Source organism: Anas platyrhynchos, chromosome 4 (genome assembly GCF_047663525.1).
Source record: "Anas platyrhynchos isolate ZD024472 breed Pekin duck chromosome 4, IASCAAS_PekinDuck_T2T, whole genome shotgun sequence".
Lineage (NCBI taxonomy): Eukaryota > Metazoa > Chordata > Aves > Anseriformes > Anatidae > Anas > Anas platyrhynchos.
Window position 1 is genome coordinate 22,880,759 of NC_092590.1, and position 26,028 is coordinate 22,906,786.

Consider the following 26,028-nt stretch of genomic DNA (forward strand, 5'->3'; position numbering starts at 1 on the left):
AGAAAAAAAGAAAGAAAGAAAGAAAAAAAAAGCTTCTTATTCTCTTACTACAATCAAAGGGTTGTAGCTATTATTTGACCATTCTTCCACTCTCTCAGCTAAAATTCCATTATTGCTAGACTAGGTTCAAGACTTCCCCTCTCCCTTCTTCTGTTCTTTCACTTGATATAAGCAATAAGGCCAGTAAGCAAGATGAGTCAGAAACACTTTTCTGCTTTCTTGATGTGAGAGTGATTTTCTGTGGGAGTGTGCATTTATGCATGAGAACAGGAGAGATGACCCTAGAAAAGGAGGAGGAGGATAAAAAAGCAAGCTACATCAAAACAGCATCACAGAATATCAACTGTAAAAGAGATTTTGCCAAAGAATGTGAAGTATGAGTGATGTCACCCAGGTTTATTTATTTACAAAAAAAAAAAAAAAAAAAAAAAAAAAGCCCGTGCATATATAGTTTAAATCTTGTATTTAGTTACAAAATGTGGAACTCCCATATGAGTCCAATCAACCCCAAAGGAGGAAGACATACAGGTTTTACTGCTATACTGAATACCACTAAAGAACTTAAAAAAAATAAATAAATAGTGCCTATCAGCATGTAGGGCCATGAAGACACAAAACACCACGCAGCAGAGCAACAATCCTCAAGCAACTAGAGCAGTGGTATCTGGAACATAACGCAATAGAGGCATGGAAAGGTAACAAAATTCAGCTCAGTGCAAGGCTGAGCACATTTGAGCACATAGGTCCAAGGAGGCCAGCCAAACAGTACACTGGACAACGGAAGTATCAATGTAGGAATGCATTTGAATGCATGACAAGTTTTTAAAAACCACTGAACAACAGAAATGGAAAATCAAGAGAATCCTTTGTTAGGTTAGAATAAGTTTTCAGCTAAATCAGTAAGCATGTCCAAGTGCTTTAAAGAGATTATGAATAATTGTTCTTAGCCATTACCTTAGTCAGAGGCTTTTTAATGTTTAAGAGCAACAAGTCCATTTTTCTGGTAAAATGTACCGTGACTCCTTTCTACCGTATATCCATGATGCTTTGTGATATGGAATGCTTGCTTTTAACTGTCAGCATTGAATTAATATTTTGTTTATATAAACCCCAAATTTATTTAAATTTCTTTTCAACTCAGTTGGATCCAGGATCCACTATGAGCTCTCTCTAATTTTGTTCTTTCACTTCTTAGGTTTGATCTTTCAGCTTCACCGAGTTTCACCTTCTCTCTCTATGGTATTTGAAAGGGCAGCCTATAAGTGCATAGCCCTCTCCTTTGTTTTGTTTTGCCTTTCCCTTTGCAAGAAATACCCAAAATATATATTTGCATTGAAATCATAAGATTTAAATAATTATTGTCTATTTAACCAATAAAATAACTTACTTCTTTGTGAATCATATGCAAGAAAGAAATAAAGCCAGCTCCTTTAAGTATGACAAAAGGTCATGACATCTGGAGACAATCACCATTCTATGTTGTCCTCTGGATGGAAGGACAAACAAGGAAAGGTGGGATAACTTCTTTCTTACAGATGTATCACAGTGTTCCATCTTACCTTTGAGATCTACTTGTTCTTAGGTGAAAATAGGGGAATATTTCACTGTGTGCTCACTGAAGGTTTTTTACACTTATCAGGGGCATTGGATAAACTCTAAGAATTGTTAATGTGAATAAGATGAGAGTTATCTCATTGCAGCTCAAGAGAATATAGCAGGAACTGGTTATTCAAAGTACCTGTTTTTGATAACATCACAAGATGTCTCTTGGAACTAAGTACAGCTATTTCTTGAGAATCTAGGTATTTGATATTTGGCAGATAAACTTGATGCATAAAATGTAAGACAATCCAAGGTCAAATCGGTTTATCTAGAATTCTGCTAAACACATACTGCTATTTGATATGTATTGTTATTTATACATTCTTACTCACTTCTGCCATCTGACTGCTTAAGTCTTTACTGAGTGATTGCTGGAGTCCAGACTGATAGAACTGTACTTTTTGTGAGTGTTTTCTTTCTTTCAATGTAAAATATTTGCTATTTAGTAATCCAGTAATTTTGGAGAAATCTAGAAGCAGGAAAAATGATATCAAATCTATGATTTAATTATATAATACATATGTATACATGTACAAAACCTAGAAGAAATTTCCCTGATTGGATATGACTTTTTGGACATGAGAAGGTTTATGAACTGGATGAGTTCTGCTAAGCTGCTGTTCTAAACTGCAGAGGAACCAAGAATTATTTTAGCTACAGGAAACACTTGACATTCATTACTTTTGGCATACCCCTCAGTTCTTGTCCTTTTCAAAGAGCTCAGAAGAATTTGTATTCATAACGATAGTCTGAATGACCCTACATGTAAAAATAAAATCATAGAAGAAACAAGAAAACATATATCATGCTTTTCATGCATACGACTTCTACAGTACAGGGGAAAAAAATGTGTCTACGTGATGTAAGAAATATCTCTGTGATAAGGTGGGTCAGAAAACAAACTTTTATTTTTTTCCTTGGTAGTCATTCAGAAACATATAGGCATACAGTCAGATGCTTCAATTATTATTATTATTTAATTGTGTAATCATGAAAAGGTGCATGTCATTAGGATTATCTTTCTGAAAAGATTAGGCCTTGTATTGTTTTAGTGGGGATTGGCCTTTAATAAGAGACACTCAACATTTTTCTAATACAGCTCCAAAAGGGTCTCTTAATGTAGTTATCTCTATCAGAAGGTCTGTATATATTTTTCTCAAAAGATATCTCCAATTTTATATTATATATTTTCTGAGTATTAGATGCCCCACTTTATGGATTTTACATATAAGGAAGTGCACAGATAACAATAATTTATTTTAAAATTCCTATTTAAACACTGTTTCCAGCCCTGTAACTAGATTAGGAAATGAATGAATTTATTCCCCTTTAGGGTCTGAAACTTAATAGCAGACTTCAAATGCAAAAAATAAGGCCTAAAAACCCAGACTTCAGTGAGACAAAACTGTTCACATAAGAAACATATATGTTGAAGCATTAACCGAATTAAGGTTGTTCCTTCCACCCTACTTAGTCATTAAAAAAATAAAAATACAAAAATAAAAATACATGTATCTTTTTTTTTTTTTTCACCTGCGTTTCTTGTCTATTTCAATTACTATCTAATTAAAGCAGGAGCTGTTTACCTCTCTGCATTAACATGACCTTGGCTATGCAACAGACATCATCATGTCCTTATTAACTAATATCATTTGCAGTTTCCAAAGCACTGCAGCGACATTTATTTTGATTAAATTATTATTACTTATGGCAACTACAAATCAGATTTGGATCATGATTCCATGACTTCTTTTATAAACAAAATGTTCCATAACTAATACTTTTTCCATCACTGTTGATTTGTAAATTATTCTTTCCAAATAAATGCTAAACTAGACAATGTGCTGTTCAGAAAACACGTCATTGAAGTTTATGTTTCTTACAGATTACCAGGAAAAGTTTGCAGCTCTGCAAATCAAGAGTTTAAACACAAACCCCTCAGAAGCTCCTACACGTCACTAACCAAAGGTATCAAAAATGTCTTAGGGAATTTGCTGGGTATGAATGCTACAGTGACAGCTGAGGGTATTTTATTTTGCATTTCACCACTACGATAGCACCAGTAACTTTCTCCAAGAACTTCCCAAAGTTGCATATACATGCTTGTGTTAGCGTACTGTTATGCCCCCCCCCCCCCCAGAAGAGAAAAGAAAAAAAAAAAAAAGTATTCATTGTATTCATTCATTCATTTATTCATTCAACATTTCACAAAGAAATGTTTGCATGGTAGAGAATATTTTTCTATATTGTATTAGGTGGCCCATTATCCATACTTTTTTCCAAGGCCAATTCTAATTTATTTCTACACTTTCCTTGCTCTTCTGTACAATTAATCATCACTCAGAACCAAAATAATACAAGTTTTTGTTTGGCAATTCTGTTTTGGTAAATTACCCAGAACCATTGTAGGAAAGAGGAAAAAAATTAAAAATACAGAATATCACAATTTCAAATTTAACTTTTTATTATTATTTAAAAAGCACTGATTATACTGATATAATCATATTTGTGGATTATCTAAGCATCTCAGTTGTTGAACATTTTACAGACTTTAGTCCAGAGGGGAGCTGAAAGCAGTACTCTGCAGAATATATCCATGACTATAATACTGATCTTGCTCTGTTGAGTAACAATTCGATTCTGCCAGGTTGTCTACATTTGTATTTCCCACTGACATCAGTGAATATTAAAAAGTCTCTTAAAATGTGTAAGCAAGGCTGACAAGGCAACCAGGCAGTAACACACATTGGGCTATTGTGTATGATGACGTGGTATCAGATTTTTGGTAAACAGTAGACATTTCAGAGATAATCATCAAAAACTCAGCAAATGGTCTTTTAGGCCTACAAAATTAGTGAAAGAGGAATTTTCCTGAAAGGGCCTCTCGGCTTCAGTATGTAGCAAATGTCATCACAATGAAGGATCTATGAATAGATACACCACTACAATAAATGATCTCTCTGTACATATAGAGATCTAAATACATTGGAAAGACAGATTCTAAATTCCTGGAGCACATAACAGCCTTAGAGAATAAATACAAGATTTATCTTTCTTCTCCTAAAAATTCCAAACCAGTAGAGGATTATAAAAACAAAAACTTTTTTTTTTTTTTTTCTCCAAGAGGCTCTTTTGTTAATATTCAGCTTCTCATTGATCCTCACAGAGAGTAACCAAAAAGAAAGTTTCCTGAGAGATATGATCCATCATTACTCAAAAGACTTGTATTTCCCATGTTACAGACTGCTGGAAAAAAAGTACTTTTACTGGAAAGATGACCTGAAGATTATGTACAATCTGAAGGTCAGTAACCTTATTTATTATTAACCTGCAATGGACAAATCTGATTTCGAGAACTGAGTTACATGATCTTACTATGATTATTGTTGTGATTTATATTTTAGCATTTTTAACAATGAAAATCTTGATCTAAACTGGATTTTATAAACAAAACATGTAAATAATATAAAGATATTTTTATAATAATATCTCTTTACCAGATTAAAATATTTATTTACTGTTTCTGCAGTTAACATCCTGATATTACATTTTGGACAGCCAGAGGTATTGTTATGAATGGTCTCATATTCAGAGATGACACAAAATTTTGGATATAGTTCCTAATTTTGAAGATGATAAAAACTATTCACTTACTGTAAGACTGTAAGGTTATCAGGAAAGAAAAAATCTTAAAAAAAAAAATCCTCCAATTTATGCTATAAATAATGCCATTTGATCACAAAGTGATATTCAGTACTATCCAAGAATTCAAACTTCCTTGGTCCAATATAACCCCCAACCTGAGGCCAAGCAGGGAGGTAGGTGGTGATCTCTTCTCTCTGGTGATCAAGGATATGACAGTAATGAAGCAATGACTTCAGGTCGCATCAGGAGAAGTTTAGATTGGATATTAGGAAAAAGTTATTTATTGAGAGGGTGATCAGACATTGGAAGAGGTTTCCCAGGGAAGTGATCACATCCCCTAACTTCTGCTCTTCCAAAGCTGAGGGTAGTGAGCTTGCTGTGTGCCCTCCTTGCTGCCCATAAATTCAGACTTATTCCAGCTGCCCTTAATTCTCCTGACCTTAATTTCTCTTTCATCTGTAGTAATTCATTCTGGTTTTAGTCTAGTATAAAAAAAATAAGTATATCTTTCTGACTTTTCTGTGATTATTTTTGTACTATATTGCAAACTTCTTTGAGACTTTTCATTTTAAGGTTGATTTAAATCATTTCAGATTTTTTATTATTACAGGTCACAGATGCATCTTTTTTCCAAAAATTTTAAACAAAATAACTGTGCTTTTCCATGTTCTATTTGTATTTCAAATGACTAATTTACCCCCTTAAATAGCACATGATACATAAGCAAAGTACAAAATAATTAACATGTTTAATTAACAAGGCATGAGTCCCCACCAAACTTTACATTCTTTCTCTCTGAGAGATGCAAATAGTTCAGATGGCAAATGTGAACTTCACTGACTGCTAAAGCATAGTCTTACAGAGATATCTGTAAAGGTTTATAGTCAGCTGAGAATTGATGAACTGCTGAGCTAATAAAGTTAAGCAGGAAAATATTTAATAACAAAGATATGTATCAAATCAATATTTAACTTTTCCACATGAGTAACTATGTGGAAAAAGTTTCTGCACAAGAGCAGGAAAAATTCCCAGCTGGCCAGGCCGGTTCATACACATTTATCAGAAAATAACAAGTCTGAGTATGCTCTTAGTCTGCATTGAAAAAAAAAAAAAAAAAAAGCCAGGAGCCTAATATTCTTGCCCATGGGCCCAGTTTATCCCATGCTTCTAGAGACTGTCTCAAGAGATCTGTGGTACTAAGAATTCAGCTGACTCTGTAAGCACGTCCATTTGGAACCTGAATGCAATCTGTCCAGGGAGCACTTTGGTGGTGCTGTAAAATGTGGTAAGCATTTAAAAAGCATTTCCAACAGAAAGTATGAAGTTGTTAGAGCTTGAAGTTTTTCATTTAGATTCTGCAGACATACGTAACTGTCCAGCCATCATCACTTCTTACAGAAGCTACCTGTTTTGAGTTAGTGTTTTTTCAGTTACAGCTGGATATTTCTTTTTATAGAGGGATCTACTACATAAATGCCATCTCCAGCTATCCATGGGTGGGGGTGGGGGTATTTTGTATTGCAGTCAAGGCAAAGAACTGCAAGCACATACCATAGCTACTCACTGAAAGCACGAGAGAGTGGTGAGAAATATAGAATTTCCTACAGGAACTCCAGCAACTTCTTACTTCCAGGACTTTGGCAACACCTAGTCAAAGTCTGCTTGTAGTTTATACATAGATTCAAACAGCCTTTAGGTGAAGAGGTTGCAACAGAGTGAAATTACATCAGCAGAAATATTTTCATAATATTAAAGATCTTAACATTTAACCAACCATAGAGAGAACACTGATTTGATTGACCTTTAAATATGCAATCCAGTACGACCAGACAGCATCAGAGCAGCTTCTGTGTGCTCTGCCCAGTGCACCTTGGCAGGCTGCTTATGTCCTTCAGCTTTTTCTCTTTGGTCCTCATTTTGCCCTTGTCATTTCTTTCTGAATTGTGATTTGGTCTCCAGTCAAACCTGTTGTGATTAGGCAAGATCTGCAATTTTAGCAAATTATATTGGCTCCAATGAGGTCTTGTCCTCTTTCACGTAAACACTCCACTACAATTCAGTTCCCTTAATGAAATGCTCTTAAAAAAAATAAAATTATAAAAACAAGGGGGAGAGAGAGAGACCATCCTGAAGCTTTATTCTCTTTCTTTTTATTCTTTTCCTTAGATTTTTGACTTTGCCTTTCTTTCTGCTGTTTTTTATTCAGTGTTCTGAATTCTGCTCTTTAAAAGTTCATAGCACAACACTGATGGAGGAGGCACAGATAGCAGTTACTAGGATATTAAAATTAATTGTTCAGCAGGCAGTACTGTCTGAAGACGTGCATATGTTCACCTCATACAGAGGTGCCCTTTCTTTGATATTCATGTTGGCTGAAGTTATGACTATACCACTGTATTTATGGCTTTCTAACTGACTACAGAATGTGCCTCAGATTTTTTGGTATAGTTTTTGCTGCCTTTTAACTTACATTCATCTTCTTTAACAATACAGTCTATACTACAAAAAAGAGATGTACATAGAAAGGATCAGAGAAGCCCTCAAAAGCACTGGAAAAGAATTAAAGAATGCATGGATAATTTAGAAACCAATATTTATCAACAAATCTGTGCCACGAGCGGGTATGGTTTGTGACAGTATACTGTTGGATAGCGCAACCTGTACCATTCCTAAAAAATGTTGCCCAACACCACCAGTGCTCATCACCCTGAGCACTATTTTGTACTATTTGCACTATTTCAACCTTACAAAGACTGTGGTTCAGAGACATGTCACAGTGTAATTACAAAATGGGAAAGAAACTTGTTCAGCTTACTTTACCTGGAATTAACACATAATGAAGAGATTAGATGCTTTACTGATAAAGAAAACTTATCACAAAGCCAGGGAATGAACCTCCAATTTCCAAATCATAATTCTATGCTTCATCACCAAATAATCCTTTCTTCCAGTGCTATTCCAAAATGTATTTAAATGAACTGACTGATATTTGCAATGTTGAACCAGCTCATATTCCCATTCCACAGTATACACTGAAATGCCCAAAGCAGCTATAAAACACCGTCAGCCTGTTTATTTCAGTTACTCCCAAGGATATTGGTAACTACAAGCAACATAATAGATTACTCTCCTTCTTGCTATTTCCTGTATTTGTGTTATAAATGGCTCAGGATTCAAATTAGGATTAAATAAAAAAAATAGGATTTATTAAAAGAATATAAAGGAATAGAGGTAAGCAAACAGCGCTGGGTGCACCGGGAGTTTTCGCTCCACCAGGACGCACACCAGTTACATCAAGCAGCTGATTTTTATGCACCTAGACTAATACATATTCATTACTACTTCTAAAAAAGTAGATTATTATAATTAGCTTCCGGAGTCCGGTTCCTCCTACTGGAGCATGCGCATCAGTCTCCTCTGGGGGTCTCTAGGGGTCTTTCATGCTGAAGGCTCGTAGTCTTCCTCTCACCCTTTGCACTTACTTGGCACTATTCCAAGTTTATGGAACACTCTCTGTAAACTCTCCCAGGTCTTGTCTCCCAGCCGTCCTTCAGCTTCTTTTCTCTTCCTCTCAATCTCTTGGCCCCCCTGGCCAGATACCAAGGATCCCATAACAGTCACCAGCAGTCACCGGTTATTATCAGTTGTTCTAAAACTCCCAAACAGGTTGGCAATTCACGAGCAATTAAAACATTCTTTCCCAGCTATTCACAGTCATCTACATAACATCTATAGCAGTGTTAAATCAATCTCGAAGAAGACAGAAAAGAAAAACTGTAACTGTTAGAACTAGAAGTCAGGAATAACAAAAGCAAACAGGTTCATAAATTTAAGGAGTGTTTTCTGAAGACGTGATAAACTGACTGGAATGAGGGGGAGACTGGGGCACACTGCATCTGTGGTTCAAGAATTAAACCGCCAGTGCAGGACCCAGAGGCAGACAGGATTCAAACAGAATTATTACATTATTACAGACTTATTTTTTTTATGGACACGAATTTATGGACACGAATTGGAATTGTTAAAACATTCCTCACATTTGTGTATCCAAGAGATGTGTTAATTAAACCTCACTACTGTTTCTCTACACATGAATATTTCAAAATAACACTGTGCACAACTACTTTAGAGATTAGATCAGTCATGCTGCGGTATCATACATGTATAATTGCAGGCACAACACTAAGTTTCATGTGATGCACATTTAATATTGAAATATTAAATGTGCATTGAAATATATCCTTGTTTGATCTTCTACAAAAAAAAGTATTTGCACTTACACCAGTTATTTGGTCATCTGTTTATTTCTTGTGATGTGGGATGTTTTGTCATCTGGACGTTGGAAGTACTATTGCTATACACTTTTATTTCTTTCTTGTCTTTTAGTTGGCTAGTTGTAAGCTATACTGGTAGGAGGAAGGAGGAACTTTGAACGTGCATACATACATTTTGCAGAGTTACCTATTTTGAAAGATCTGATCCATACACCAGCTAAATAGCTATCCTTGAATAGTTTTCCCATTGAACATTGTAAAAGGCAAGATTTAAAGTAATAAATTCTGAGGAAATGCACGGAGTGAACTGAAATTTCATTTTTCATGGTTGACTGGAAAAAAAAATGTAGAAGATAGAGCCCACAGTTAGAAAAGCAATAAGTAATTATACATCTCCTATTGTAGCCAGTATTTATGGAGATCACACGGATTGTTTTGCTCTGTCCCCAGGATAAGGATGCAGTGCATCATGCAGCTCTCTGGTGTTTCACAGAAACTGCTTGGCTTCTAAGGGCATGTTAAAGGGTTGCCCTTACTTTCACCCAATAAGAAAAAAGGAGCACTGATGAACTGCTGATGTACAATGTTAATACATTTGTGCAAAGACGTGTGCATTGGGCTCTCAACTACAGTAGCTGCCATTTGCTACTGTAGGTCCAAGCAGGTCCATTTGCTAAATGTTGGCTACTCAACAGGTACTGTCTGTATGTGACTATTAGAGTACTTACCTGGCAAAAATAAATCAATATTCAATTTAAAGTATTTTTTACTGTTGAAAATGTGTTTTACTATTTAGATAGTAACCATACAATTATTCAATGTACCAAGGATATGCCTACATATATGGATACTAAAACCAGTTATATAGATGTTATTTGGTCATTTTTCAATTTCTTCTTATGCTTTGTTATGAGTTATTTACATAGAAGGCAGTTGTTTCAGAATTTCTTTTGCCATGCTAGGGCTTCTGACACTGACCATTCCCAGTCAGAGGAAGAGATGTCACCATCTCATGGACAGCTGGGCAAAACATCTGTTCTGGTACAGATAAGCATTGTCTCTCAAGAAGACAATAGCATGGATATAGGGCATGCTAATTCAGCATGAACTAGCTTATGCCCTGCAGACTGGGAGTTAGCTAAATGTTGACGTGTGACCATGTAGACATGCCTACACACCCTGACATGCCTAATTTCAGAGTGTGTAGATGACAGATGTCAAATAAATATGAGTGTATTAAAAACAGGAAACATTAGTTTTCAAAGTAATACCTTTGCTTTGCAGGGTTTTAGGGAAACAGTAGTGGGGTAGCAGTCACAGATAAACAGGTCTTCAGTTAAACATTTTATCAAGGGGGAGGTTATTCCAGACCAGCAGAGATATGACAGTATGTGTCATATCACATCTAAATTAGAAATGTTTTGTCAGAACCTCAAGAGAGAACCTCAACCCCTGTAAGATATGTTGAACAGCTAGAATGATATACTCTAAGTGTAAGGCTTGCCACAGTAGTCACCACACAGTATCTACTGGATATTAGAAAGACAGCTATGAAATTGACCTTGCAATCTGCTGCAAGAGAAAGACAATGAGATGAAGGACCATGTGGAATCAAAATTTAATGGCAGGGCCTTAAAGGCAACAACTGTGCTGTAAGCACAGTGGTAATATTGCAACTATGAGTGACTTTGCCCAGGGCAGTTCAAAGTTTCTAACTTGCTACAGCTCTTCTGGCCACTTCAGTCTTCTCTTAACCTGATTACCATTATCACATTTCATTAAAGCCTACAAATTATGTCCTAAATATAATCTGTTTAGTCTTAAGTGTATTTTGGTTCTATAGTCTCATTGTAACTAGACAACAATGGCAAAGCTGTCAACTAGATGCTGCTTGTTATTTATGAATTCAGAGTTAACTATTCTCCACATATCCCAGTGATGGCAAGAAGACCAAGTACTATGTTTGTTATGTTTTCTTGTTGGGAGGTGGAGGGGAAAAAACAACATGGGAGAGAGGGTAAGAGCCTGCTGGTCAACAAGTGATAGGTACTTTATAAAAAGTAGTTGCAGGAATGGCACAAATACAAAACAGAATTGTAGCAAAAACATACCTTAACAACAGCATTCCATCTGGAATCTAACAAGTGGCTTTAGATGTAAGAATAAGATCTGGTGTTGTGGGCACTGTTAAGTTGTCAGTGCAGCCTGTAGCTCAAAACATGAATGCTTTGTGTATGAACAATGTCAACTTCTTCAGAAATTGCAAAGGAGGTGTGGGTGGACAATCAATCACTGGGAAAATAAGAACAGACAGCAGCATTTGATCTACTTTTAAACTGTTTAAAATACTCTTTTTTCATGGCCATTGTACAATATCCACGCAGGCCTTCCCCTCAAAGGAACTGTATGTTCAGAACAAGAATAGCACAACCCCTTCCAGAAATTCTGCAGACTCAAATATACTTTTAGGCATAACATGAACAAACTAAATGTCAAAATGTTATTTTGAAAGAGAAAATACAAATTTATGCCATCTCTAAAGACAGAATCAGGTTTGGTGCACTGTTTATAGGGAGTTCTGATTCACTTGGCTATCAGTTTTGTACTGGTTTCTCTAATTTGCAGTCAGTCTATATTTTAGCAGATCACCAATACTTTACAGTTGTAATAAAAGCTTAATATGAAAAATCTTGTAAGACTGATTGAAACATTTTTTTTCCACTTATAAACACATGATTAAAAACTGATTATGGTATACAAATTCATAGTTCCAAAAGAATGTAATAACAATGTAGGCAGATGTCTTTCACTCAGTAATTTAAGAATCGCTGAATAGATGAAAGGCATTTTCCTATGAAAAGTAAGTATTACTGGAAATTTTTAATGAATCTAGCATATTCCTTACACCAAAACATTGAAACAGATAAATGATATTACTGTGGTTGAAGTCCTTGAATCACAAAATAATGTCTTTCTAAGCGATTTGATCTAATCTAGCTAGAACTTAATGAGTGAAAGTTTTCCCCCTGACTGTTCTTTTAATATTCCATTCCATTCTTTATTCATAATTCTGTAAGGGAAAAAATATCTCCACACTTCTATTTCATAATAAAACACTAGTCACTTAGATGGTCATCACTGTAAGACCTTGATGGCAGTAGCAGGACCATACTTCATAAAACATGGTAACTCCAATTAGATCAACTTCCCCAGGGGATGTTAAACTAACAGCAGCATTAGAGAAATTAAATAAGTAGATTCTGCAAACAATAGAAAGAAGCACATCAAATTAACAACTAATCAGCAAAGAAACCAACAAAAGAGTCAGCCGAGTAAGTGTCAAGATTACATTCAGATGAATCTGAAAGAAAAATCAGGTTTAACTTTTCAGAAAAGGAACAGAAATGATAAATGAGCTATAAAAGCACATTAATATTACCAAACTAGAAAACTAGCAGATTCTATGTTAGTTTGGGGCACTAGATATCTTTCCTCACAGATGACTTACATCTCAAAATTATGTGCAAATTCAGACCTTGAAATCTCACTGATTGTAATGTATAACACAGCCCAATAGATTGATTTCTGGAATAGGACAAACAATAACAGTACTGCAGCACCAGCTAACTATACAACTGCTCAGCAAGTAAGGTCACTTCTCCTCTAGGAAGTGTGCTTCACAGAGCAGATTAATTCACATGCTTCCTTGTGTACCTCTCTGTTTTTTGTTTTGTTATTGTTGCTGTTTTGTTGTGGTTTTTCTTTTTTGTTGTTGTTGTTGTTGTTTTCTTTTTTATATATCAACACATAATTGACATAAAAATAAAATGGATTTTTCTACTGTCTTATAACACCTCATTAATTTTTACATGAAATTAAGAGTGTGGAAATGTTTATTATTATTAAACATGGTCTAATAGACCACATATATAATTTTTACCATTGATTTTGCAGGTGTGGTCCAAGTATATTTTCCTCCTTCCCAAATCCTTATTATTTATAAATAAATAAGATTATCGTCTCTTGAAATCACATTTCTTATAAAGTATTTTTTGAAGTAAGGTAGTCTTATTATGATTCCAATCTTGAATGCTACAAAGATCATCCTTAAACAACATTAACGTGTTGCAAAATATTACTTGTATTTTGATCACAGAAGTTAGATTATGCTAAGTATTGTAAATGCATTTTTGTAACACAGACTTGTTAAGTTTAAATTCTCCTCTAGTATGATTACGCTATCTTAATACTGTCAGGAATTACAGCCCCATTCCATTTAATTTACTTCCCAGCCTTATTTCAACAGTTTAGCATCATAATGGTATCTTCAAATCACATCAGAAGAAGTAAAAATTCAAATGCATTCCATGCATTCCATTCCAGAGAAAACTTGATACCTTTTAGTTCTTCAGCTAAGGAGCATAATTAATGTCAAAAAGATAAACTTTGGCAGCAGGAAGTCTCTAAAGTTCTGTATGGTTTACAATTTCCATGGGACAAAAGAGGGCAAAAATTAAAATAAAAATGTTTTTAAACAGTTTGCAAAGCATTCTTTAAATATGTCACATTCATATGAAGCTATCTTTGCCGTTTTTATTCTATATATTCTTTTTTATTCTCTCCCACATTCCTGTGGTTCAATAGTCCTTCAAAGTTGCCAGCTGCCTTTCAAATAATTTATAGATGCTGTGAAAAGTATCACACAGACATTCAGACATTCAGAGTTAGATTAATTCCCTGCATCACACCTTCACTATGACATCAGCTATTATACAACTTTTTGAAAATATCTTATTTAAGTTTGTTGCTTATGTAAGTATTTTAGTAAGTTTTTTAACTGATTTGAATCAGAGAGTGCTTACACATACATATTTCTTAGATGCAGGTACAGAAATGGATTGACAGTTTTTTTCTTCTGTCAAAAGAATTCCTCTCCATGTAGCCCAGAATACACATTCATTTAGCAATACATTCATAACAGGATGTTGTAAGTATAGACTGGATAAGTTTGCGCAGAATGAGAACTCAGCTGTTTTCAGAAATTAACTCTCTAGGACTGCTTCCTAGGAGATCTTCTGCAGTAGTCTACAACACTTTGATTTATCCCATAAGAGCTGTGATTTACCCTTAAGCCAAGTTAACATACACTTAGTAGAGAAAATGCAATGATAGTTTCTCTGTATGTACTCAGAGCTTACCATTCACACACTTAAATCCAAAAGGTCACCATGCTGAAAACCTCCAACAACTTGTAATTTGCCTGACACATCTGTGGAGATGAGCTAGAGATCAGGACATCCCATCCATGGCTATCCATCCTTGTCTTGTAAGTATTTAAGTTTGAATCCTTAAGTAAGGATTAAGACTGATGGAGGCCTCCATCCCTCTCTTGGCCAGTGAAAAATTAACTAAAATGCAAAGTGAAATAGGAAATATACTGCACTTAAAAGCCTGACACATGAAGTAGAAAAAGTCAGATATGTGATATTTCTCGACAGATGCATTAATAACTTCCCCAGGACCATGGGTAAGTTTATTTTTATTTTTTTGAAAGGACATTTTCAAGGATACAGCAAGACTGAACCACTTCAAGGAAATGTCCTTTCCACAGTGAGGATAGCTGAAGGCAAGCTAGAGGAGCTGTGTTAGGATCATACTTGTCCCCCAGTAAATACTTATCCTCTGGGCAATACAATACATAACAGAACCCATTGCTTAGCCCTGAGTTCAAAAAATGTTTACATTTAAGAAAAAAAAATAGTGTATGTTTAAACCCCATAAATATTTACACATTTTTCACAACGTGGAACTTCCAGCAAAGGGATTTGATTTTGAGAATGTCAGTGACTAGTCTACATAAAAAACATCAGTCTGAGTGCCCACACCAAAACAAACTTAAACTTGTATCCAAACCTCTGAAGTGAATAATAACAGAGATTTTAGGAAAATAGTATTGGAAGCAGAAGTACTAGGATTTTTCTCCTATATTTCCACATTTGCCCCAAATTATGGCAATCACATTTTAGGTACTTTTTGATTCATCCTCCCTGCTAGCATGTGTATTTATTCCCTTTTATATCTTCTACCTCTATAAATAGGGAAATTACTTAAGAGAGGACATTCACTTTGGCATTGTGTGAAAACATGCTGCTTCCCTTTGAAACCTTCTGCTCTTTGTGCCCACTCCAAGTTCCTGTGTTACAAGCAATGATAAATTAACAGTTCCCTACTGATTTTCTTTGCATAACACAACATTATATAATGCTGTATCACGCTCCTTCATTCCCTTTGAATGCTGTCATAGTCAGTCCTATTTACCTTTTGTGGATATTTTGCCATATTTCTGACCATCCTTAAAATTCTCTGTACCTCGTCTAGTTCTAAGGCCTCTTTCAGAAAGGATGCCGCAAAATGCATTCAACTTTCAAGTTATGAAGCACTGTGAATTCACAGTATCATACTGGTATCTTCTGGTTTACATTCTGTTCTTTCCAAATAATTCATCTTCTTGGTCTGCTGCTGCAAACTAATTCAATGTGCTTGGACAGCCACCCATGGTGAATCCACGATCTTGCTCCTGATTGTTCACCTCTTCCACCTAGTACCCTGGGCATTTGCCATCTTTAAATTTCATCTGCATTTCTCATTCACTATGGGGAGCTTTTTGAGACTGTTTTGCAACTCTACTATCAGGAGTGAAAATTATCCTGCGTAATTATTGACATCCAGAAACTATGTAACCTTACCTACAATATCAAGATTATTGTGTGATGCATACCCTAACCCAGATCTTTGTGGCATTTGATTGGCAAAATCTCTACACTGTGAAAAATGACCTTTTAATTCTTATCTCTGTTTCTTACCAGTCGTAAGTCTGAGAGAAACCAAACCTTATTATTTCTTGATAGTTTTATTATCTTTAAAAGTTATTGGTAAATAATCTTTTCAAAAGCTTTTTAGAAGGATTTATGAAATGGATCACCCCGAGTCACATGCTTATAAGCTTAGTGACTCCTTTGCATTTCTTTTACAATATTATATGGTACAATAGCTTGAGTTTGGATTGTTAATTGCATCTTGAGTATGACAAAATGAGTTCTTGGTAGTCTGTGCAAGCAGTTTATGCAGCTAGTCTGATATGTCCACTCTGAATATGTACTCACACCTACATTTGATACAAGAGGAAGCAGTGAAGACAGCAGATATTTTAATCCCCTGTTCAGACCTCTCTGGCACATGCAGCCAAACAGTATCCTTAAAGATCTGTCAATCAAACACAGAAGTTTCACTTCATTATTGCAGAACTTTCTACTCTATGCAGTTCACCTCTTAACTTAGTATTCACATATGCATTCTTACAAATATATGTATTCCTGTCTTTCTTTTTCCTTTTATTAAAAGAATCAGTGGTGAAAAGTCTGATTGGCTTTTGTAGGCCTTGCTCAAGCATAGAAGAAGCCAACAGCCCCTTGTTGTCTTTTCAGAAATAGAGATAGTAGGAGGCTCAATCCCCTTCACATTACTGTGTGCAAAAATTCCCTGAGGCCCTATCCAGCAGTACCCTGACTTTCAAGGCAAGAAACATGTCCGGTAGATAAGGCCTGGGATCAGACTGCCTTTTCTTTCCAGCACTAAGCAAAGCTTTGGCATAAGAAGGAATTCACACCAGCTCCTAATATTCTTGCACTGGGTGAAGTCTCATTCTGGTACTTCATTCTTCAGTGAAATAATTTCTATGAACAAATATTACATGATGGGAGTAACAGTGGCAGGTTTCAACCTGATTCAATACAATATAGTAAAAATACCTCCAGAAAAGTAACAATAAAGAATTTAAAAATGAAACATTTCGGTATTTCTATAATACAGACTATAATTGCTCAATAAATCTATTGAATTAAATAGTGTTAATCAAATTTTAAAAAGTATTCCAGACTGCACAGCTGGTGACATGGTCAAGCATTTCAAAGCATCATTATCACAGAAGAAAAGGTGATATAAGGATGGAAAATAAATTATAAGTAGGAGTGAATACTAAGCACTGATTGCTTTTAAATGTATGAACCCCCCTGAGGTGGTGAAAGAAAGCAACACTTCGAATAACTTCACTAATAGATAATACTGTCTGTCTTAAATTTTAAGTTTGAGCTTTCAATATTGTATCTATGACTTTGAATGGAGAAACATTTGATTTTAAATAAGCGTAGTTTAGCATGACATGCTTCAGTTTGCTGGCTTTATTATCTGAAAACTCTGTGAAGTGGTAAGCATGCGTGACACAACGTTTTATTTGATTATGAGTTTTCCAGCACACTCTGGGTTGCCTCAGAAAGAGTAAGTTGAGGAAACCTGTTTAAAAAAAATAAAAATAATAATAAAATAATAATAATAATAATAATAATCTTGAGCTTGCTTAAGAAACTCTTCAGAAGCTTAGAGAGAACAAAATGCAAGGTTGTTACTATTTTGAGACCTTATGGATGTTTATGAGGTTTGAAGCAGAATTCATCTCCCACAATAGAGTTAGAGGGTGGTAAGTTTGCAAAGATATTGGACAGAAAGCATTGTAAAAATATGATAGAGTTGAGTCAGTTCCTGACACCTAGAAAAATAAATAAAAATTTAAACAAAACAAAGCAAAACTAAACTTTGTGGCAGTTTTTTGTTTTTGTTTTTTAACTAAAACAAGCAAAACTAAACTTTTGTTCTCTTGTGGCCCCTTAGCTTGGGACAAAAAAAAAAATTTTGAAAAAAAATAAATTGAAATAGAAACCTGTCTTCTGAAGCCTAAATGGATTTAGGAGGAACTGTTCATTTAATAATTCAGTAAAAGCTAAACAATTATATTACATTAATCTTTAAACAACACCTCACTAAATGTGATGCAAAGGTTAACATTATTCCCATACTCTGCAGTCACATAGGATCTTGAAGGTTAGTTCAGAAAAAGGAGTCTAAAAGAGCAGCCTGAGAAGCCTTTGCATGCATTTCACAAAAGGGTTTTTTAATTGTGAACACAGGTTGTTTTTACTTACCAATGATAAATGTCAGCTGCATGAATTCTAGTTAGGCATGAACTAACAGTATTCTGATTCTTTCTTTCATTCTGTTGTACAGTGAAGATATAATGTCACAACATGCTGCATCTCTCTTTGGCCCCAGGGCATGGTACAGGACTCAGGAAACCTAGATTCAATGGTTGGCTTGGATATAATCTTATTGTGGAAGTTTGGTTAAATCTCTTAGTCAATTTTCTGGGAATTAAGCACCTAAATGCTTTTCAAGATCAAATCCTCTCTGGAAAATAAGAAGTAGAGAAATCCATATTTTCATAGAACCTGCAAAGTTAAGATTTTGTCAACACTTATAAAAAGGACCAAACAGAAATAAACATCTAGTTAGAAAGAGCTTGGAATAACTGTCAGATTCAGATGCTGTACACCACAAACCTCTATGTCCAACTTTGCTATTTGCCAGCTGAATGCACTTTGGAAGTTATTTCACTGGATTGTGCCTCAGCTCTCCCATCTGGAAAATATTATCAATCTCTTCTTTAAAGCATTTTGAGATCTACTAAGGTAGCTGTGTAATAACAGTTTGGTTTGCTGTTCTCACTGAACCCAAACCTAAAGGGGAAATAAAAGCTGATTGTCAGGAACAGCAATAGAGTATTTTTATTATTAGTTGCTAATGAGTACAATGTGTTTTTTGTTGTTGTTGTTTGTATTGTTGAAGTAGCATGCATAAATACAGAGATATCAATCATTAATATTAGTCCTCATGAGTAAATATAGGTGCCTATATACAGCTCTCAGAGAACGAACTCTATTTTTGCCTCTTTTGATACAATGAATTTCTCAGAACATCCTCCCAAGGTATAGGTTGATGAGGGACAGGCCTTTCAGTCCTGCTGATGTGACTTGCAAGAGTGTAAAATATATGTAAAGAATAATCTGCCCTTCTAAATGCAGGTATATTGTAGCTTTCCTTACTTCTAATTTATGATCTCCATTTCACAGCAAATATATCTAAGCTGAAATCCTGGCCTCAGGGAAGCCAGTGTCAGAACTTCTATTGACATTAATAGATCGTCTTAAGCCTCTGTAAACAAACAAAATATGCCATTCAATCTCTATCACCTGCTTCAGATTTGATAAGGGCATACTTCAGTTTGTGTCTATTTAAGATTTAGACTAATGATGTACTTAACTGTTTCAGTTTCAGTGCTAATATGTGGTGGGCGTGTTGTTTGTGGGGTTTTTTTTGTGTGTGTGTCCCAGTTATATATATATATTTATTTTTTTTGGACAGCTATCACCTACTCAAATAAAACACCATTTTATTGACATTCCAAATTGCTTTGCTGTTTCACATATGCCAGAGATACTACAGACTTAAAATGTAGTAGAAAAAATTCTAAGTAGACACTTGGCTCTCATTCACACCAGTATGAGTTAATCAAGTACAATGCAACTCTCATTCAATATAACAATACAAAGAGTAGAAGCATTCATGTGTCATTTTCTTTTCTGAATACTCTTCTTATCCCTCCCCATTTCTAGTATACCCCTGCAGATATTTCTAAGATGTAAATTGTTGTAATTTGAAGGTTTTTTGTTTTTGTTTTGTTTTTTTTTGGGGGGGGGGGGTGTTCTTCATACAAATGACTAGGTACGTTAGGATATACTACTGGCATTATTATTAAATGTCACTCAAATCTTTATTATTTAGTCCTGTTTAAGAAGCACTTTTATTATAGAAATAGATCATTTTAATTTATTTTTAAATTTTTAAATTTAAATCTATTTTTAAATACTGGCTACTTTTTTTGCCTCTTATAGCAGATACTAGAAGAGAATTAGTTTGCCAGGCAGCAAAATTTGCAGACTTTACTCCCATAACAGCAGGCTGACATACTGAAGAGGGTAAGACAGTCTAAACAGACCACTGTTTTCCCAAATGAACCACAGAAATGTACAATTCCAAAATGTCAGCAAGAATCCTGTGCTATCATGAAGGAATCTCAAACACAAGATTAAAAGTATTAGGGAAAAAATTGCTAGTAAAAAGCCACTGATGCTTCTCCATTGTGAATAGATTTACACATTTAACTAAGTATGCATGTATGCTTTCCAAAAATTCTACACGTAATGATATAGACTGTAAGAAGGAAACAGAAGAACCTTCTTTATCATTCAGAAGGACCACGTCTACCCGTGTTCACATGGATAAGAGGAAGCAGCACTTCAGCTCTGTGCCCTTTCCCTTTTAAGTATAATTAATGCTGTGTATTTTCACTGCACCTAATTATAGAGCTAAAATATCAAAACTATCTGTGCATACATAAGAGCTCCTGGGTTTATTAGTATTTCCTCTAGGTCAGGCACTGAATGACACTGCACTTGAACTCTCTTTATTATGCTGGAATAACAGATTGTCTCCATCAGACAAGAATGACTTTTTTTCCAATTTGTTTGATTTACTGCATCTGAGGTCTAAAAGAAACCAGGAGAAAATATTATCCAGCTTCCATTCCTAATACAAAATGGTTATTCTGAAGATAAATATAATAATAATAATAATAAATAATATAAATCTTTAAGGTGTTCTAGAGCACCTTAAAAGTGATATCTTAAAGGAACATGAGAGAGAAATTATTAGAAGGAGAAACATCTGTCTGAATTTTATCTTACTTTGATGGACAAGTCTGTTAGGACAAATCTGGAAGGGGCTAGTAAAAATATTAACCCACTGTTCTTATAGTTCAGAATTTTTGTACTGAAACCCTATACTAAAATACCTTCTAGAGCAGGTCCATTTTTTCAGCTAATTGTGGAAAAGAGATGAGAAGACAAAAACAATATTTTCCAGAGTATCAAATGGAGGTAAATGCTGTGTTAAAGGTGCAGCAAAAGTTACTCATTGCCATGCAGTAAGTTAAATATTGAGCAACATTCCTGGGACTGGCATAATTGGCAGGAGCACTCTACACCAGGAGACCTTTTGAGGACTGTGGAGTCGAATATCTCACTTAGCACTTAACTCCTAAAACCTGAATAGAACGGAACAGGAAAAATAGTTCAGTGGGAAGGAATATAAAAAGAATATCCAGTCCAACTCTCTGACCACTGCAGGACTAACCAAAAGTTAAAACATATTAATGAGACTGTTATCCAAATGCCATTGGAACATTGACAGGCATGGGGCATCTACCACCTCTCTAGGAATCTTGTCCCAGTGTTTGACCACCCTCACAGTAAATACATTTTCCCTAATGTCCAGTGTGAACATCCCCTGGTGTAGCTTTGTGCTGTACCCTCATCTCCTGTCATTGCTAATGAAGAAGTACCACTCTGTCTGGTTATTCCTCCATGGGTTTGCTGATAAAAGCATTGATACCTTTCAATACACTTTTTTAAACAACAGGTAGTAAATATAGGCAAGCTTAGAGAGAGGTAATCAGAGAAATAAAGGGTAACTCTAACAAGTTATAATATTAAAATTTGTAGGGCATCAACACCATGTCTGAGGATGTCAGCCGAACTGTCCTCAGTGGTTTGACCTCCTTAACACAGTCCAGATACCTGAATCAAGATAAGTCTAGCCTGGGACAAATCAAGCTCCCTTTTCTGCTTTCTAGCCCTTCAAACTCTGCTCCATAGGAATTCTTTCATCAACAAGGAGGGAGTGGGGCAGGGGGGAGACCCGGAAAGGCATTACCAAGTTTTCACATATGGGAAAAGTGATGTCATGCAAAACCCAACATTGATTTTCACATCTCACAACCCCATTGATTTTTGCCAAAGTGCTTCATTCAGACAAAATATGCACTTCCAAAATGTGCTCTTCCAAACACTTATCTGCTATTCTGAATGTTACTTCTCTATGCCCTCTCTCAAAGAAAGTAATCACAAATCCACCACCACATCTCACTGCTGTCCTAGTCTGCATGCATGCTGATTTTGCAGATAGTCTCTATGGAGCTGATCTTAGCACAGATTTTTCTGTAGTTTACAGCTACCTCCATTTCTGTCCACAAAATAAGGACGTACTAGATAAACGTACTCAGAGTCTTCAAGAGTCACAGAGGGCAGGATTTTTCCTTGGAAAAGGAAAGAATACTCAAGTGCTAAAAAGTAACTAATAGGAAAAATATGTTAAAAGTTTTTTTTTTTTTTAGAAAATACTGTAGGAAAAAAGGAAAATTCCTAGATACGGGAAGATTTGTAATTTTAATTTGCATTGTTAATTTTTATGTGCATTAGAATTTTAGATAGCCAAAGAAATCAGAAGGCGTATGAAGCCATAAGAATACAATGAAAGTCTAAGCAGAAGTGCCAGTTTAAGTACTAAAGTCTAATTCATGTTGCAGAAGATAAACTTTGCATAACAACTTTTCTGAATTACAGCTATTCTACAGCTGTTTTAAACAGTAGTTCAAAGTCATGCTAATGGTTTAAATTCAAAAGTTTGTTGTACTTTAAATAAGAAGGATATGATCTACTGTTCCATATATTGGCTAAATTAATAAATGTTCCAAAATCTAGTCAGATAAGTAACAATAATAATCCAGTATCATGGTAATGTTTGTCTTTAAAATGTTGGTAGGTTCTGTAGAGGATAAAAATATCCAAAACTCTTCTTTGGAACCAAAACACAGAATAGCCTTTTTTGAATCAACAAAAGAAATAGTAAATCAAGAAAAATCTCCCAAAATCTGAAAAGAAATCTCTTTTGAGTGATCCCCAAAAGGACAAAGAATTTGTTATTATCAGGGCTTGCTGGGCGTAAAGGGCTCTCAACTCTACAAAATGCCCAAGGATTACTTCTTCACTAGGTAGCACACAGACTTCCATCATCTTTTTATGGCTCTGCTGCTGAAGGGCACACGCTGGGTAAACATGACTTTAAACAGCAGAATAGTATAGAGACAGAAGTGTAGAAAGAAATGGAGACAATAAGAGTCTGTTTGATCATTCTTAGTTATAAACCCCCCATAGGAGTAAATCCCTAAGATTTGTTCAGAAAATGTCTGCAGCCCAAAGGGAACTTTCCATGTGAAAAAAAGAACAGAATGCTTTATTATATTCTGAAACCAACGATTTGGGTTATTCCTGAGAAACGTATTTGTTATGGGGAAGCAAGTGAACTATTTATGGCTTCTCTTGTACAAAAAGGAAGAACTTATTTCCTGGAGACTCTCTTTCTAGACTTAATAAATATCTTGAACTACTAAGTCATATACTAGATTTTCATGCAACTTAGAAAAGAAAGAAAAAATAATCATAGTCTGAACAACACAGTAAATTAAATTTCAGTATTAAATTTTCAGTTATATTAACCTCATGAAGAACAGCTTTTAAGTAAAAGTTTTCTAGTTAGCAGTACCCTTGCTTTGTCCTCCAGCATCAGAGCAAATTACTTAAATAAGTGACCTTCAATGCAACACTTCTTTATGCTACACTTGTTTTTGTGCTGGTGAAAATAAATAAAGAAATAAATGAATGAATAAGCAATTACTGGAGTCTTTATATTGTGATTCACCCAGTGCTCAATGTGATTTCATTCACACATTACCTACAAATGTAGTTTCTTCAAAGGCTGCTCTTCATGATCTACCATCCAGATCATTATAGAAACATTACTCTATATTGCTTCTGCCATTATTGTCACATTAGAAGAACAAAAAAAATCACAGAAATGTATCTGGAATGGCAGTTGATGTGGAAGTAAACACCTTCTGGCCACAATAACTTGGATAATTATTTCCAAGTTTTTAGGGGTTCTTTTACAAATCACCATGTTTGAACCTTTATGGTGTTAAGTCAGCAAATTAGTGAAATTACACAATATCTTAACGTTAAAGAACATTTTTTTTCCAATCAGCATTTCCAAGACTTCATGCTTGGAACAGTGAAATCATCAGGACCAGGTTTTTGTGACTTTTAATATATCTGAAATCAAATGTTTCTTTCCTAATGTTGCATCCTTCTGTTTAACAATATACTTGTGCTCCTATTTCCATTTTTCATTAGCCAGCAGTAAAGCTAGCATGCACAGCAATACTTGCAGATGACAATCAGAAATAGCTGAGATGGTTTAGAGCATCCGGTCTTTTGTTCATAACCACCTCTTTGCTCCAACTCTCTGATCCGGCAAAAGAGACGGTGGAATGAACCAGACAAACACTCATGATTCTCCTCAGGGTGAAGTTAACTAGCATACAGAAAGCTATCCAGGCTGGTTGGTTGACTCATACGTACAGACAGGTGAAGACCTACATTTACATTCTGCAGTTCAGTCACAAAGAACTCTTTATCTCAGAATGTCATGTCATCTCAGAATTTGCTCTTGAAATTTTGTGCAGTGTCAGTAAAAGCGGCCATTTTATCCTAGGCTAGAAGTAGTTGCAGGTCAGTCATTGCTGAATTAACTCTTCTTTTTACAGGTCTACAGTCAGCCTTCTCCTACTGATATGAAGGGACCACCCTAATGCAGATACCCACCAACAAACTAATCCCAGTGCTTAAAAATTTTGACAGGTCTACTGCATGTCAGAGGGTTGATGTTCAGATTTCAAGAGAAGAAAACGTTGCACCTATTTGATGGAAGCCACAGTACCTGGGCATCCTTTATATTCCTGAAAGTGCTTATGCTGCTTTATAGAACACTGACTGAGACTTGTATTTAGAACCAGGACTTCCAGCTGTTCCAGTACACAGCAGCATAGTCCTCATAGCACAGAGCATCTTGGCACTTGCCAAGAAAACTAGTGTACATTTATAAAAAGTAGTACTGTCTGTAATAATTATTCTCCTTCAGGCATATGCCAAAATCAGTCAGATAGAATGCTGGCAATATTGTTGGTAGGGTTCTCGGATAACAAAATGTTATTGAGCTTCTTTTCATTAAAACAGAAGCAAGGAAAAAGAAAACCTAGATTTATATATATACATGTATATATAGAGAGAGACAGATAATATATTTTAGATTTCTCCTTCTCTGAAGGAGCAGCGATTAATCTACTTGCTCTTTCTGTGTTTCTGCTCTCACGAATAATTATGAAATGTTTGAAATTATGATTCATCCATAACAATGAGCAGATATATTAATAACTCAAGTAGAAATAAGACATTTACATCTCTTCTTTTAATATAGCTTAATTAAGAAATTTTTTTGTGAACAGGTCACTATTATCTGTCCTGATTAATTCAGAAATTTGACTAGCAGGAGAAGTTACACAGAAAGAAGAACTTCAGAGGATGCTAAATAGAATTTCAATCACTGGTATTTCTACTGTCTAACCCATAAAATATGTCAGAGTGTGCGTTGGGGTATTGATTTTCTGATGTCTGGGAGATGAAAATACAAGTACCCAAGTGTTCCTCTTGACAGTTACATTAAGAAAATACTCAAGAAAAAAAAAATAATTTTGTTTGTTTTTGTTTTCCAAAAAGTTATTCACATGCAGTGACAACTATTGTGAGGTAAACTTGATAAAATTAGG

The 26,028-nt window shown here is 35.1% G+C and overlaps 1 long non-coding RNA gene across 2 annotated transcripts in view; it reads left to right on the plus strand.

Moving 5' to 3' along the window:
- LOC119716929 (uncharacterized) overlaps positions 1-25,978 on the plus strand; it is a 185,184-nt gene extending 159,206 nt beyond the window's left edge. For both annotated transcript variants that reach the window (XR_011808970.1, XR_005265746.2), the window contains 3 exons: positions 3,488-3,570; positions 4,845-4,905; positions 24,970-25,978. This is a non-coding gene — a long non-coding RNA (uncharacterized lncRNA). The remainder of the gene's footprint in view (positions 1-3,487; positions 3,571-4,844; positions 4,906-24,969) is intronic.
- Positions 25,979-26,028: the final 50 nt, after the last annotated feature.